Source organism: Lethenteron reissneri, chromosome 28 (genome assembly GCF_015708825.2).
Source record: "Lethenteron reissneri isolate LAM-NWPU_2019-01 chromosome 28, ASM1570882v1, whole genome shotgun sequence".
NCBI lineage: Eukaryota > Metazoa > Chordata > Hyperoartia > Petromyzontiformes > Petromyzontidae > Lethenteron > Lethenteron reissneri.
In genome coordinates this window covers 9,057,549-9,073,907 of record NC_083806.1, presented here as the reverse complement: position 1 = coordinate 9,073,907, position 16,359 = coordinate 9,057,549, and the positions used below count along the sequence as shown (strand labels likewise).

Genomic DNA, 16,359 nt, shown 5'->3' with positions numbered 1-16,359 from the left:
TTCGATGTTTTCTGAGGTTCGATGAAGAGTGGCAGTGACGGTCTAAAAATACTTTCTTAATCTATTACTGCATTGTTACACAGGCAGTAATAATTTAGTAATTCAGTCAGGAATAATGTAATACATTCTGCCAAGTAAATGCCTGCCTCGGTATCAAAATACATTTGAAGGTTGGGAATGTTTAGCCGAACAGTGTTTGGAAGAAAAATAATGCAGTGGGAAGAAACCAGCATGCCCAGAGAAAACCTTTCCATGAAGAGATAACAAGTTCTGGTGCACAGCAGGTAACACACTTCCTGCAACAAATGTGACCATGTGTTCTGGCGTATTAGCGAAGCAGTTAACAACAACAAATCATCACAAAACAAACCTCGCCAAAACTATACGCACATTCACGAACAGAGTGTGAATGGCTGCATTTCAACACCAAACCTTGGCACCGCGTCCGAGTTATATTTGCCCATTCGGGGCTCCAAGTTTCCACGGCCCCCCCCCCACCACCACTTCATAAAACATCGTCCAGCCATGCTACGTCCCACATCCTTCCCTTTTTGTAACACCTGCATTATTCTCAGTGGCCTCGTTCTCCATCTCGTTCCAGCAGTGGTGAGATGTTAAACTACGTTGCCTGGTATGGCAGGAGGTCGTGGGTTCGATTCCGACCCTGACGTCTTTATATTCTGAGTTTGCATGTTCTCCCCGTAGTCGCATGAATTTTTCCCTGGGTCCACCAGTTCTTCCCTCCTGCGTTCAGAATCAACATCACGCGTTTAGAGTATTTGGTGTGCGATAAATTGCCACGTGAGAACTTTGTTGAGCTATCATTTGTGGCCAGGTTGCTTCTGAAAGGGAGTTATGTGGCTCAGGTGGGTCTTACCCTGTTAAAATAAAAACATCGGTTTATTTTTTTACATTTATTTTATTATTCGAAAACCCAAAAGCACAACGCAGACATCCGAGGGAGAAACACAGGCCACGAATTGTATAACAGTCCGGAGCAATAACCTGAGAGAGAGAGTCGTCACCGCACGCCGACAACAAAGATACGGTGAACGGAGACTGCTAACGAGGCAGCAATGATGCGGCCGGCAGCAGCAGTTGTTTCGTCTGAACAACATTTTTTCTAAACTTCACATTCACAGCCAACTCAAAAAAAAACCACGAGGACTCATTAAGAGCGGAGCTTGAAGGCCGGCTTTCAAGTTCACACGAAAGAAACGGAGATCTAACAGGAGAAACAAAGTGATGGCTGGCGTGGTGGTATTGACCGCGTGACGTCCTCTTGACCTTGATTACTGTACAGCGATAGTAAACAAACCGCCAACGCCATAAAAGCTGTGCCGACAGCCAGGGCATTGACTGCAGAGACGTCCAAACTAAAACATCAGCAACAAGGATTTCCTGGATAAAGTGAAGTAATATAAATAATAGTGTTATGCAAACATTAAAGCCTCGCTGGAGTTTCAAGACGTTTCCCCGGAGGATCCTGCGTAGGCACTACTCCATTCATGGGCATCTGGGTTCGTGTGGGAGCAAACTGGAGAATCCTGGGAAAACAGACTCCACAAAGGAGGGTGCGAAACTCAAGGATGCTGTCTACTGACCACCTCACAATCCCACACCTACGATGCCTGGCAAGTCAACGTGGTCACCCATTCAATCACTAAGTAAGCCGAACCCACGTTAGCTTCTGAGATCCGATGAAGTCAGGGCACAATTAGGGGTGATTGTGAGATTATTATTTTTTTTAAGCATAAAATAAATACGAAGAAAGCCTCGCGCGGAGTTGCGAATGCAGCATTGCGCCACAGTTGGCTGTCATGAGGCGACTTCCTTTTTCTGGTTTCTCTACTTCCCAATGGCAGGATGGCCGTGTCGTGCGAGGGCGAGCTTTACGCGAGCGAGCATGGGATAGCGTGGGCGAGATGTGCAAGTAAAGGCCCCAGCTTCGGGACATCCTGCGCTGGAGACAATGCTGTTGCGCAAGCTGGCGACCGAGAAGCGAAAGGCCAACTGCTGTGTCGGGAAGGAAGCTGCTGCGACCGGCACGTCCATCACTACTACGTCCACAACGAGACGCTCACCACCGCACCGATGGTGGCTTTTCGAGCCAAATGCCGGATCGGGGGCGGAGGGGGGAAACGGGAAAGCGTGCAACATGCACGCCAATTATATTCTGAAAAAAACGACTCGTTACATAATTATCAGAGTTATGTTCAGTCGTGGCGACGGCACGAAGGTGCACATTGTTGTCCGTCAGTCGAGTCGCCCTTGAAAAAGATTCCCAACTGGACATTGCTCAGCTTCGCGTATACCTCTATTAGTTGTTTGGGAAATGGTTCCCTTGACAGAGAGCAGTAAGCCAACACCGCAAGGACTCACAGACAAGACCGCACTTAATAAGCCCCATTACTGCTTCATACCCATGCCCCAGCACGCTTGCCACACCGCATCCATGCGAAATCTTTTTTGGGCTGCCATCGGCCGCGCCGTGTGGCGGCGGTGGCAAAGGGGCCTCCCGTGTCACCCATAATGCACCGCAGAGTTGCCGGTTACCATCACACGGGCACAAAATTAATGTACAAATAAAGAAACCCACGGAAGCTGCGCATGCAAAACTATCATTTAAAACGTTTTTGATTTTTCCCTCAACCTCTTTCCATCGGAAAGCGACGTCGGGGAAAGGAGCCTGGGGTTTTAAAACTGCAGCCATTAATTCTCGTCATTATACCGCCACAAAGTCCAAGTGCTCATTTCCTGCTCGTACAGCACCGAGCCAATGGAGAAACAGGATATTTACCGGGAGGATGCTGCTCTGGGGATGTTTGATGGATTCCCTGTGATGATTGTGCGCGTGGGGGTGAAAGGAGGTCGGAAAGGGAGAGTCCAGTGTCCCTGGCTAATCCAGGGTGGTCGCGATGTAGCCCACAGGCCGGAGCAGAGCCATCTCTCTCCCCCTGCCTTCCACAGTCTGCACCCAGTTTCCCCTACTCTGGTTTATGCCACAATCTTAGAACGTCCATAATATTAGGTTTTTTGGGTTAGATCGCGTAAATATAAACGTGTCGTCAGAACGGTTCCCTCCACTGCCGTGACCTCGAGACAACGCAACTGTTATTTGTTTTCTCCCGTTGCCTGCAAGCAGAGATGTGCACTGGAAACTATAACACTTGATCGTAAGTACATCGGGGTGCCATGGTGGCACAGTACTTGCGCGATGAATCCGGGGACCAGAGTTCGATTCCCGGACAAGGTCAACATCAGTGACGAGTGATATTCGAACCGGTCCGTGTGCTCTCCCTTCACAAACCCACATTGAACAGCGCGCTAAGGTATGGTCACAAAACCCCCATGCCTGACAAGGAGTCCATCCACCAGATGGACTGACAAAGGAGGTGAAAAACATTATTTTATTTTATATTCAACCCTGTTTTTGGCATTCAGCTCTTCGGTCGTTTAGCTGTCGTTCATTTCTATTGGTTATTACGACGCGAGCAAAGCAAACGTCGCGCACAACGAGAGCTCTGAATAATTCAAGATATCTATTTGAGGGGAGACCTTTTGGAAAACACGGCCGATTATTTATATCCTGGGCAGCTGTCAAAGCCGGACCGGAAATCAAAAATGGATTAAATAAAGGAGACGGGCGAGAGAGCGGGTTGGGACTGCTTTTGGAGAAGCCAAATTTGTGTTTGCAGATCAACTTCCCCGACACAGAATAGTTGCCAATCACAGCACAACAACAACAAGGACAACAACCGCCATTCACCACGAAGACAAAGATCCCCCCCCCGTGTAGCCTTAACAGACTGTTGGGGAAAGTGCTGTTAGCGAGCACCTATGAAGGCCGGCATGGCACACGAGGGAGTGGGTGGCCAGCACCACGCCCGGCCGCCTTGGTCTCCCCAGTGGCGATGTTTACCCACCGCACCAGGTACTCATTTGAGGCTTAGTCGACCTAGGGGAGGCTCAGGACCTGATTCAGATGTTCGTCACCGGTGTTGACCGTGAGCGGGAATTGAACCCAGGTCGCCGGGTTCGTAGTGCAGAGCACTAATCGCTGCACTACCACTGCCCACTCTATATGCTCGCACACACACACACCGCATGCACACATCTGTCCAGGTATCAGGTACACGTTCACCCCCTTCAAGAAACCCCCGGGGCGTGCGTTGTAGTTCATCAAGGAGCACATAAACCATCACGCATACGCCGGTCATCCTCGCAGCGGCTTTGTCTAGCCATCGGCCGTCTGGAATGCTCTTCCTTCCAATATTAGGAAGCCACTGGAGGCTATGCACTTTTAAAACTAGATTGAAAACGCAGTGCTTGAGAACTGCTTTTTGTGTTTAGTTAGTTGTCCTTCCGCCGCAACCTCCCGATTAGCACGGTTGGCTACGTACGGTATGAGAAAAGTTCAACGTACATGCCTACAGTTCATTGCGGGCACAATGGAAAAACAATCTTGCAGCCTAAACCCCAGCGCTTTAATAAAGCAGAAGGCCAAGTCGTCACGTCTCATCGCACTCTGCTGACAAACACTGCGCTTGCCAAGGAAGAGTAAAGTAGCTGTGAGCAGGTTTCTGGGGCTCTTACCCAACTGGAATCCTTAAACCGTGACGGCGGGAAAATAAAACTGTCCTTCAGCTGCCAAAGTGTGCGCACACTGGCCTTTGACATGAACTTTACGGACGCCACTCTTAGATATCGTCCACTCCACCTTTGTATGGACAGTTGGCACGAGTTTGCAGCAGCAGCAGACATTTATTCAGCCATGGAAGCATCGCCGAATACCGGGACTCATTCCGGGGCGGTCCCTGCATCGCCGAGACGGTTTGGCCAATTCCGTTCACGCACGTTTTCGCACGGGGGTCCACACTGGAGCACTCAGAGAGTGTACGCTTGCGGTTAAAACAGCAAAGTCTACACCAGGAATGGGGAACATTTTTTCTGCCAAGGGCCATTTGGATATTTATAACATCATTCGCGGGCCATACAAAATTATCAACTTAAAAATTAGCCTGTTATATTTGGTCAAACATTTAATTAACTCACCCCTAATGCGATGGCTGGAACTGCTTCTCTCTTTGGATGTGGCGTGCGGTGTTAGCCGATATTGATGATGCTGTTACTCGCAACAGCTTTTCCAGGTTTGCTCCTGGATTTATTGAATTTCAAGTCCCGCCTGCGGTTGCCTTGGCAGGGTCAGACCAAATGACTTCGCGGGCCTCATACGGCCCGCGGGACGGACATTCCCCACCCCTGGTCTACACGGACGCAGTGCACAACCCACTTGCTGCACTGCCATCACAGAGCCACACAATCCCACGGCTTTTTGGAGTATCACGAAAACCACTCGATTCACCCATCCCCTTCCCCTCCCTCCTTGCGCTGGATGACAGGTGTGCGCCACCAATGACAAAGATCCCCCATATAGCCATAACAGACTATTGGGGCAAGTGCTGCCAGCGAGCACCTATGAAGGCCGGCACAGCACACGAGGGGATGGGTGGCAAACACCACGCCCGGCCGCCTTTGGCCTCCCCAGTGGTGATGTTTTACGCACCACACCAGGTACTCATTTGAGGCCGAGTCGACCTAGGGGAAGCCCACGACCCGTTCAGATAATTGTCACTGGTGTTGGCCGTGAGCGGGGAATCCAACTCGTGTCGCCGGGTTCATAGCACAGCTCCCGTGTGCGCCACCACTCGTACACACACACGCCTGCCTAATCGCCAAACCCCAGCCGCGTGCTGCATGAATAACGAGCTGATGATGCACAATCAGCGGCGCTTTCAAGGCCTCAATTTACCGCGGCGGAAGAGCTGACGCTGCACCCAGCGGGGCGTCAAGGCGACGCAGGGATAACGGGAAGCTGTCCATGCAGTCACTGCCGACGACGACACGCCTGGACACTGGCCAGTCACAACAACGCGTGCGTCCTTCCACGCCGTGGTCCCTACTCATGAAGCAGAAAGAATTTGTGTGCGCCCCTTGTATGCGTGTATGTATGTTGAACTTCGTTCGCACTGTACGTAGCCAACCGTGCTAATCTGAGGTGCGGGGGAAGGACAAACTAAAAACGCATTAAGGAGTTCTAAAAGAAATGAGTTTTCAATCGAGATGATTTTAAAGTGCACAGAGGAAGGAAGAGCGTTCCAGGCGGCCGCAGAAGTGCATCTGAAAGCGCCGCGCGATGTGGTGACCGCCTTTGTTCGATGGGTTGGCCAAAAGCCGCTGCTTAAATTGGGCAGTTGAAAATCGCGTAGGGACAAGAAGCGAGCGGCAGATGAAAGTCGCAATGGGGCGCCGAAACGGAAACGCGCTCCCCCTCCACGAGGCCCTGAACTCCGCGCCCAGAACGGCGAGACGGAGGGAGAGGCCCCGGTGTGAATTTCGTCGGTGGAAGATCGTCCCCCCTCTGCACGCAGCTGGCCCTCTCGAACATACCGGGTTCACGTCTTTAATTAAAAAAACTGTTTATTAGTTAAGATTTCTAATCGGAACTCGAGAGACTAGGTTGGCACTGGCTGCTCCAAACAAGAGCTACAGCCAACATATTATCCCGCAACACACACACACACACACTAGCTTTCTAGGCTGTGTTAGCGAGAATGGTGATGGAATTTGAGCTGGACTACTCGAATTATATTTGCCCATAAGTATTTATAGAAACATGAAGAACGAGCAGAGAGGACATTAAAGTATCTTTGTTTCCAGCGCAGGTATTTGTGCGCAGACCGAAGCCACCGGGCTTACTACCCGTGAGAGCAAGGCGTTATTATCATCTTGGGCAGAAGACCAGGTTTTGAACTTGGGGGTTTTATCGGTGCCGGCTCGGTGCTGTCACAGGGAGTGGGGAACAGCACCCACCTGGCGAGCTCCAGGGTCACCGCACGCCGATCTTCTGCGGGAGTGTCCGCTTTAATGACCATCTTGACGGATAAAACTAAATTCTGAACAACGTTGTCCTGAAATGGCGCGAAGACTTGCGGCTGACAGTGGAACGCCAGCAGCTGTTAAGGCCAGGCCGAAAGGCAGAATTAAATTAAAAGCAACGTGATTACAGCGCTGGTGAGTAGTTTGAGGGATGAGGGCGATCGCGCCACCGACACCGCTGACAGATCAACCAGGGCACGTGGCGTTCCAGATATCTCCAAGCAGCTCGTTAGCATTTTGCTGCGCGCGTGTGTGTATGCACGCGTGTGTGCTTGGGAGCGGTAGCATAGCGGTTAGGGCGCTGTGCTACGAACACTCACGGCCAACACCCCTGACAATTATCTGAACCGGTCTGGACCACCCTTAGGTCGACTCGGCCTCAAATGAGTACCTGGTGCGGTGCGTAAACATCGCCACTGGGGAGACAAAGGTGGCCGGGCGTAGTGATGGCCACCCACCCCCCTCCGTGTACCGTGTCGGCCTTCATTTTAGGTGCTCGCTCACAGCACTTGCCCCAACAATCTGTTAAGGCTATACGGGGGATCTTTGTCTTTGTGCTCGTGGCAATCGAGGGAGAGGCTCGCATACAGAGGAAGAGGAAACTGTGGCCAACAAACGAGCGCTTCGGGGTAAACCAATTTACTGCCGCAATGCACACGGGCCAATGGGCACGGATTTAAATTAGAAATATTTTCCCCTTCCACTTTGTGCACCGGGACAATTTTTGCGACTGCCCAGCTTCCCGGCGGAGGAGAGAAACAGGGGGAGCCAGAGGGAGAGGAGATAACGACTGGGCTCGAAGGCCTTGACGACAGGAATCAATCCACTCGCCACCCCATTCACGCTGCCACGTGCCAGAGGCACGCAATTAGAAACGCGGGCATTAAGAGACAAGGGCGAGACCTTTCCGCCCATTACACACACTCTTGCCTTGGGACACGAGCAGAGATCCGTGTGGCGGGCACGCTGATAGCAAAGACATCAAGTAGATGGAGTCGAATTATCACGTAAATGGGCCGTGTAGAAACTGAACCCACAACAACGGTAACCTCAAAAACCCTTTACACTATCTCTCGTGTAAAACTGCCATATCCAGACAGCGTATACCCATACGCGATAATCTGAACGGACATGCAATTCGCAAATCCATTGCTGTTATCCCCAGCAGCTATGCAGTGTGTCCAGCTGTGGGTTTTAAACTTCCACAGCCCCATGTGACTATTGAGTACAACCAAGCGTAAATAATTAAAATTATTTTTTTGCCAGCATGAGCAATTATTCTGCTTTTTTTTTAAATACTAAAACAAAAGCATAGGAACTATCAAACAAGCCCCCAACATAACTGGGGTTTTTTTTTCAAAGACATTTAAATTACCACGATAATCTCAATGAATAATAATATTGTCATTGGTGCCATGTTATGAGCTGGAACTCGCACGGCGAGCAAGGCACCACCGCTATGTGCGAGATGAGTCCCGGTGTAAACGTGAGATCACAGAACGAGTTGTGAAGAGTCTCGGACCGATTCTCCTCCTTAGGAGGCCTCTGTAGGCATTTGCATAGCCATCAGAAATGCGCGCATTGTGAAATATGCAATTGTAGCAAATTTTTATACCGACTCACGATTCTTCAGTGGGTCGTAAATTCGACTAAACTCAATGAAAAAATGGGGCACACTGTATTTGCGGCAATAAAAAAAATCATAGGCCAAGTTAAAGGCGGCGATATTTATTACCCAGTCTCATGTGTTTAGACAAGAAACGGCTTCATACTTTACAGGGTTGTTATCAGCAAGTCCTGACCCTCACATACCCCGAAAACACCAAATTCGCGAATTGTTACGGAGGAAAAAAAGCCAGCCATGAACAGCGATGGCAGCGGTGCACAGCATCGATGCTGGGCATCAATATTGTGGAGACAGTTTGTGTATAAAATGTGTGTATAAAAAGTGTATAAATATTGTGTAATAACTTACGTCCGAATGCATTTTGTTTATACCGTTTAAGAACGGCGCAGCAGCCGCACGCACTGCTCAGGAGAAAATTTGGTTGTGCGCGCGCCGTGTGCAATAAAATAGCACACACACATGCATGTGTGTGTGCGCGTACATGCGCGTGCGGTAGTGTAGCGGGTAGTGTAGCGATTAGCGTGCCGCGCTGCAAACCCGGCGACCCGAGTTCCGATTCCCGCTCACGGCCAATACCGGTGACGATTATCTGAACAGGGTATGGTCGACTCAGCCTCAAATGAGTACCCAGTGTGGTGTGTAAACGTCGCCGCTAGGGAGACAAAGGCGACCAGGTGTGGCTTTGGCCACCCACCTCCCTCGTGAGCCGTGCCGGCCTTCATTAGGTGCTCGCTAACAGCACTTGCCCCAACAGTCTGTTAAGGCTATAGGGTGAATCTTTGTCTTTGAGGCTGGGGTGGGGCGGGAGAGCGTCACAGCAGTGCAGGATGCTCCCTTGACAGGCCGCCTTGCCCGCTTGTTTTGCCTGTGATGTGCTTTAACAATCGCCGTGGCTCTCACCTCGCACCGCTAAGCTCACTGCGCGCACTGGCAGCCTTTCCCGTCCGGAACGAATTCTGCGCACGTACAAAAAGCGAGTGAAAAATGGGGCATTTTTTTGGCGGAGGGAGATAAACACGATTTAAAATTCCACTCAAATTTCAAATGAGGAAAGGAACATTTAAAAAAAAAATGTATGTCGTAACTGAAAGGCGATTTTAATACATTAGGGGCCGTCCATAAATTACGTCATGCGATTTTGGACGATTTTTGACCCCCTCCCCCCCTAGTCACACGGCGTCACAAAAAGTCAGACCTCCCCCCCTCAAATATGACGTCACAAACCTCTGCCCCCCCCCCCCAAAACAAAATAAAACACGCTTCAAATCGCTTTAAACTGTCATTGTAGTGCGTATTTAATGTGGTGCTGCACTTTGATGTTGTAGAAAACATTTATCAAAAAGTCTAATTAAGTAGAACGTGTTGTCTATATTTTTTTAAAGTTGCGAGTTTTGATGTGACGTCACATTTCTCAAACTCCCCCCCCACCTTCATCACACCTCGTCACAAATGTCTGACCCCCCCCCCCCCCAAGGTGCGTGACGTCATTTATGGACGGCCCCTTATGTGCCTCGAAATGCGGTGGCCATGGAAACCGTGGCAACAAGTGAGCAGTTGGCATTGTGCAAAGTGCCCATTTGAGCCGCCTTTTGAAACTGGACTCTGAACCCTGCCCTTTGACCCCACCTCGTTTGACCCCACCCACAAAATTGAATTTTGCTAAACGTCACTTAATGCTAAACGTCACTCACGTAGAAGGGAAATAATAAAAGAATAAAAATAAAACATAAAAAATAAACATGTTTTATTGTTCTTATAAAAAGAAAACATAAAAAATAAACAAGTTTTATTGTTCTTATAAAAATAAAACATAAAAAAGGAAATTTTTATTATTATTTTATTATTTATCTTCTACGTGACTTTACCGAAAGAACCAAGAATATGAATCCCTGCAGTCACGAAAGCTTTAAATCGAAATTACGCCACACACACTCAGCGGTTTAATGCAAACGGCGAACGTGCAAAGTCTGCGGATTTTTTCAGAACGTCCTTTCTATAATCGAGTCACTGTTGTGCAAACAAAATAACACCGCATCCACCACCACAGGGCGAATTTTCGTTTATCCCCAACAAATTTCACGATAGCGGCGCATCGACGATTGTAACATTTCCCGCCGAGGGCACGGGGACCGGTGTTTTAATGACTGCAACAGAGATGTTCCAAATGTTCACGAGCGACGGCTCTCGATCATTCGGACGCGGTGGCTCTTTTGTTTGTACCGAGGAGGAGACAGAGAAAAGAAAAAACAATCCACTGTCGTGTTCTGAACAGCACAGATGACCCAAGATTTGTTTTCTGCATAAACAATGCACGCTCGTTGAACCTAAAACTTTTTAAAGCAGCGCTCAGAATGCAGTAATTTTAGCTGTGACGGTCCCACCTGATGACGGAGACTTGTGTTGCCTCCGAAACGTCGTGACTTATTATTTTATTTCTATTATTACTTTTAGTAATTTTATTTTTTACCTACGTGACTTTACCGAAAAAACCTAAGAGTATAGCGCTCAGAAACACCGAGCGCTGTTCTCGCGCACCGCCGCTGCTGCCCGTTGGTCTTCAGACGACGGGGAACCATCCCTTACCTGGGCTGATTCTGCAGGGTTTAAGACCAGGTCATCGGGAGGCGGCGGAGAAGGAATGAGGAATAAGGAATAAAGAAGTAGAAGGAAGAAGGAATGAGGGAGAAGAAGGGAGAAGAAGGAAAAGGAAAGAATGAAGAAGAACAACAACAACGGACTGTTGTGTTCTGAGCGCACAGTTGACGCGAGATGCGTCTGCTGCACACACTGCGCGCGCGTTGAACTGGATCGGTGTCCCAACGTCGGCCCACGTGAACCCGGCAGGAGGCGATGGTTCAGTGCCGTCTGACACGGCCATTAGCCTCCTTGGACTCGAGTGGCTCCATCCTCCCGGCCTGGGGCCGTGAACCCGGGGGGGGGGGTTTCACGGCATCGCTCATTAGGGGCCGTCCATAAATGACGTCACGCGATTTTGGACGATTTTTGACCCCCCCCCCCCGCTCGTCACACGGCGTCACAAAAAGTCAGACCCCCCCCCCCTCAAATATGACGTCACAAAGCTCTGCCCCCCTCCCCCCCCCAAAACCATATTTCCATTTTGAAAATAAAACATGCTTCAAATCGCTTTAAACTATTGTCATTGTCGTGCGTATTTAATGTGGCGCTGCACTCTGATGTTGTAGAAGTGTTGTTACAACAATTAGTGTTGTTATAACAATTCTATATTTATTTAAAGTTGCGCATTTTGACGTGACGTCACATTTGATCCCCCGTTGCGTGTACGTGCAACACGACGAAGGATTCTATTCTGCAAAAAAAAATCTAAATTGTTCTTCAAATAAATCAGAAATAGTGTTCGGTGGAAACGAAATACGTATATTTTCCAGTATTTCAACGGTCTCCCTTAAGTGGATTAGACTGGCTCTAATTGTTGATTATGGCAGAGGCACAGAGTGAGCCACTTACTCCCTCGCAGATCAACGACCGCGCTGGGTGAGCTGGACCCTTTGTGGGACGTTGGGCACGTGCCGGCGGTGGTGCTGCCGCTGACGGGAGAGCCAAGAAACAACGCAACCTCTCTGTGCATGTGGCAGCAGCGGGCACAGCTGCAACATCGCAGCTTGGTACAGAATTTGCTTTTAAATAATGGAGGTGGCCAGCTTGCGCCAAGGATCTGACACCGTTTCAGAGCACTCACCCGATACCAGGTGAGGTCCTAGATTTTGAGTCCAGGCAGCTGTTTTTCTCAAGCGCAGTGATTCAAATTGTACCAGCCTGGTCACCAAAGAACCCCAACAAAAGCCCCATCGTATTGAATTGAATTTTTCACTTAATTCAGCTCGATCCTACTCTGAAAATCAAACAACTTGACTTTGATCCACGTGTGATGAACACTCTTTACAGGGCACGGTGCCCTACTGCGTGGCGAATGACACCTGTTGCAGTGACGTCAGAAGTGGTTTTGTGACGTCATCTTCCAGGTCATTTTCTCTTGACACGAGGAGGTGCACCGCTCTCTCTCTCTCTCGCAGCCAGAGTTCCAAATGGAAAGTTGTCTCATGACATAAACGCAAACAGGGAAATGTTTGTGTACCGAGGCGAGATATTAAAAAAAAACTATCGTACATTTAATATAAGCAGCAAATGGCAAAGCTACTCAAGTAAACTATTTTTTATTTTACCAGGTAAGGCCCACTGAGCCATATAGCTCTTATTCAGAAGCGACCTGGCCACAAATGATAGCCCAATAAAGTGACTTATCATGCGGAAATGTATAGCAGCCAAATACTCAAAATGTACAAATGGGACCTTTTTGCCAGTATCATAGTTGTCTTTCCGACAGACCTGTTCTTCCCCTGAGGACGGCTGCTTGCGTTGTGGCCGAAACGTCGTGAGAATTGTATTTTATTATGTTTTATTTTTATTATTTTATTATTTCCCTTCTACGTGACTTTACCGAAAGAACCAAGAAGAAGAATAATAGGTTTTACCCATTCTGGAAATAAAACTGGTGTGTTAAGATGTTCAAACACCAAACAGAAACCTTTCGCAAGGAATCATGTCTGCATTAACTACACGTACTTGCGGTGAATATGCAAACAAAACATGCTCCGATAATATATGCATTGTCCTTGAAACTGATTGGCCTACACCAGAGACAACCTTCTTTAAGGGCCTAGTCCAGGGGTCGGCAACCAAAATAACAAGAAGAGCCATTTCTTTCCAATTCGGTACAAAATTCAGTATTTCAAGAGCCGCAATGCATCTGAGTACATACGTACTCATCGTCAAGAAGCAGCCCGTAAAGAGCCGCATGCGGCTCCGGAGCCGTAGGTTGCCGACCCCTGGCCTAGTCTCACCAGTGTCAGACGAGAGACCAACAGAGGCAACGCGACCCAAGCATTCAAAAGGAACAACCCCTCTTGAAAATAAGCATATTTAACTCATCCGAGGAAGGGCAGTAATTCAGGAGTGTATATACACACCCCTTGGGTAATACACTGTTGAGTGAAGGCCTCTCTGTGTCACAAGCCATGGGGAGCTGTTTGAACATACTTTCACCATTCTGGTCAGTGCAGTTGATGAAGTTGGGGGTGGGGGGGAAGGGGAGAGGGACCCAGGACCAATTCGGATATCACTCACCACTGATGTGAGCTGTGTCTGGTAGGTTGGCGATGGTTTAGTTTTATTTGTGTTGGGGTGATCTGTTTAACTCTTGGACTTTTGCACTCCTATTGTGTTTTTGTATTGTTTGTTGTTGTGACGTTCTTACCCGCCCCGACTGGACATCTGTGAAGAAAGAGCTTCATAGCTCATCGGATTCCTCCGATACAAGTACATATTCTGAATCGACGTGACCAGATTCATAGTGCAGTGGGTAAACGACGGTACCACCACCACTCTACCACCACCCTATCACCACCCTACCACCACCCCCCTACCACCACCCCCCTACCACCACCCCCCTACCACCACCACTCTACCACCACCGTTATCTTGACCATCGTTTCTTATCCACAACAACAATGCCACCGCACTCTCTTCTTATCTTGGTTAACCTCGCCAAGGTGACCCCGAGACTTATCCAATGTTCTTGAGTAGACGACATCTCCTCTATATCAGTCTGCCACCCCCCTCCCCCCCTTGTCTGCTGTGCTGACTAATCCCTGACCTGAGAGACCGCACTCTTAAGCATTACGCATTCCAGGAGGCACCACCGACACTATTTATAGTCCATCCAACTAAGTGGGTGTCCTGCTCTGATCTATCACGTGGCTACTTGGTCCAAAAATGCCGCCGTCCCGTTTGCTCCGAAGATCCCACAGCAAAGCGGGATGGAACCTCAGAGCGACGTCCGGCGATTTGCCCTCCGAATCCCAACAAATTTCCCCGAGTCCCTACACTCCCGCCGCCTGAGACCGACCGACAGGAGCAATAAATTGTGGGCCCTTAACCTAACCCACGTAGACATTTTACTTTTTACAGATATTGAATTGTCCATTAAATGTGGCCAATAAGCCTCGCGCGCGCTCGTTTAGCTCATGCGTCGCCGTTATTTGCGGCTTCAATCCGAAATATCGAAATGTCAACTTTCACCCCAGCTCCCGCTCCCCCCCCCGCCCCACACGCGATCACCATTCGTCTCAAGCGAGCGCAGTGCTCGGACGACCTTTATTTTATTTATTTCATTTCCTCCCCCTCGTGCATTTTTGCAGGGCGGAAGTCTCTCCCACATCCAACGCAGACACTTCCATTTCGCGCGCGCACTCGCGCTCCCTCCGCTGCTCAGGAGCAGGCTTCCAAAACCTTCCTTTCATCTTCTGCCCATCCCTGACCGTCTTCTTCGCTCTGAAGTGTCTTCAAATGCACAGCTCTGTACTTCATCTCCATTCTCTGCCCCATGGCCTCTTGCCCCCCCCCCCACCTCCCATAAAATTAAACCTCTATTTTTCCCCCACTGGGCCCCCATGATGCAGATGTCATACACTTTATACAGATTCTTCATGCACTGCGGCATTTCGATGCTGCACAAAGCCACGCTGTATTGCACTGCGTGCATGTCGTACACGTGCCACCACTTGCCAAGGCCGCAGAAGATAAATCCTGGGGGAAAGACTGGGGGAACCAGGCGGAGCGTGACAACAACAATCAGGCCGAGGAACAAGATAACTTAGGGTGCTCAAGAGGATGGGCCTTGCTGCCGTCCGTGTTGGAGGCTAACCGCCGGTGACCCCAGGGCCCAGAGTTCATGAACCCGGCCGGACTACTGTGATGTAGTCGTGGGAAAGGCAGCACGGGGTTCTCTTTCCACTATGTCCACTGCATCAGCTTGGAGTCTCAGATAAGGCACGTTTGGTGCGAATGCAATTGCATAGCGTAGCGGCATGGAGGCCACGTCAAACATCAACTGTGTTGGGGGAATCGGCCAGTTGTTCCGCGAACACCCGCAATTCCTAGAATTCCACCAAGCCAAATTTAATGAGGCAAATCCTGTCAGTACAGTTATGGGATAGCGATGGGGAGGCAGGGGGGAACCGAGTACATGGAATTTCACAAACTTCCGTCCAAGTCCAAACACCACTTGTTTTACATCAAACTTCCAGCCTGAATGAATTAATGGAAGTATTATTGTCTGCGCTCGTTTATAATTTAACATCTGAGGCTGTTTAGAGGTCTATGCCCTTAAAATTTTCCGTCAAAATAACTGCCAAAACCGAATATAGTTCGGCTCTGAGGAGCGCGAGCCTCCGCCGTGGCAAAACAATGTCCACGCCGCCGGGTGCGCGCGTTTCTCACCGCGGCAATTACCACCGAAGCCGCACGAGATCCCCAACCGAGCCCATCAACGCCCTCGCCCAGGGGACAGCTGGGATCCACGCAAGACGAACACACGTGCGTGCACGGCCGTGGCTTACAGAGGCGTTTGCAAGCGTACACATTTTTTAAATAAGGCCAGTCAAAAAAACTTCCACTTAACGAAATCGGGATGAGGGCTGTTAAAAATACATTCACGGTTGCATCTTCAATTAAAAGCCGTCGTCATTTACAACGCCCTTTAAACATCAAGGTCGGTAATACCGTAGAACCTGTTTTAATCTTGTTGTGGTGTTTACCTAATTATCTTCAGTTTATTTTCGTCCGCAATTTCCCCATGGGCAATTGACAAAAATCAAATTCGCCGAGAAAGAGAGAACGCCTTGCTTAGGCGGTGCGAAGCCTCTCCCAACTTCAATTGTTGCCACCACGAATAAAATTTCGATAATCTAAGCGGC

The 16,359-nt window shown here is 49.3% G+C and overlaps 1 protein-coding gene across 8 annotated transcripts in view; it reads right to left on the bottom strand.

The window, feature by feature from the left end:
* TPST1 (tyrosylprotein sulfotransferase 1) overlaps positions 1-16,359 on the bottom strand; it is a 63,421-nt gene that overhangs the window by 28,222 nt on the left and 18,840 nt on the right. For 2 of the 8 annotated variants that reach the window (XM_061562044.1, XM_061562039.1), the window contains exon 2: positions 9,467-9,522. The exons of 5 other annotated variants lie outside the window; for them this stretch is intronic. The gene's annotated coding sequence lies outside the window, so the exon portion shown is untranslated. Of the gene's footprint in view, positions 1-9,260; positions 9,380-9,466; positions 9,523-16,359 lie in introns of those variants that run through there. One more of the 8 variants, XM_061562045.1, reaches the window with a different exon arrangement.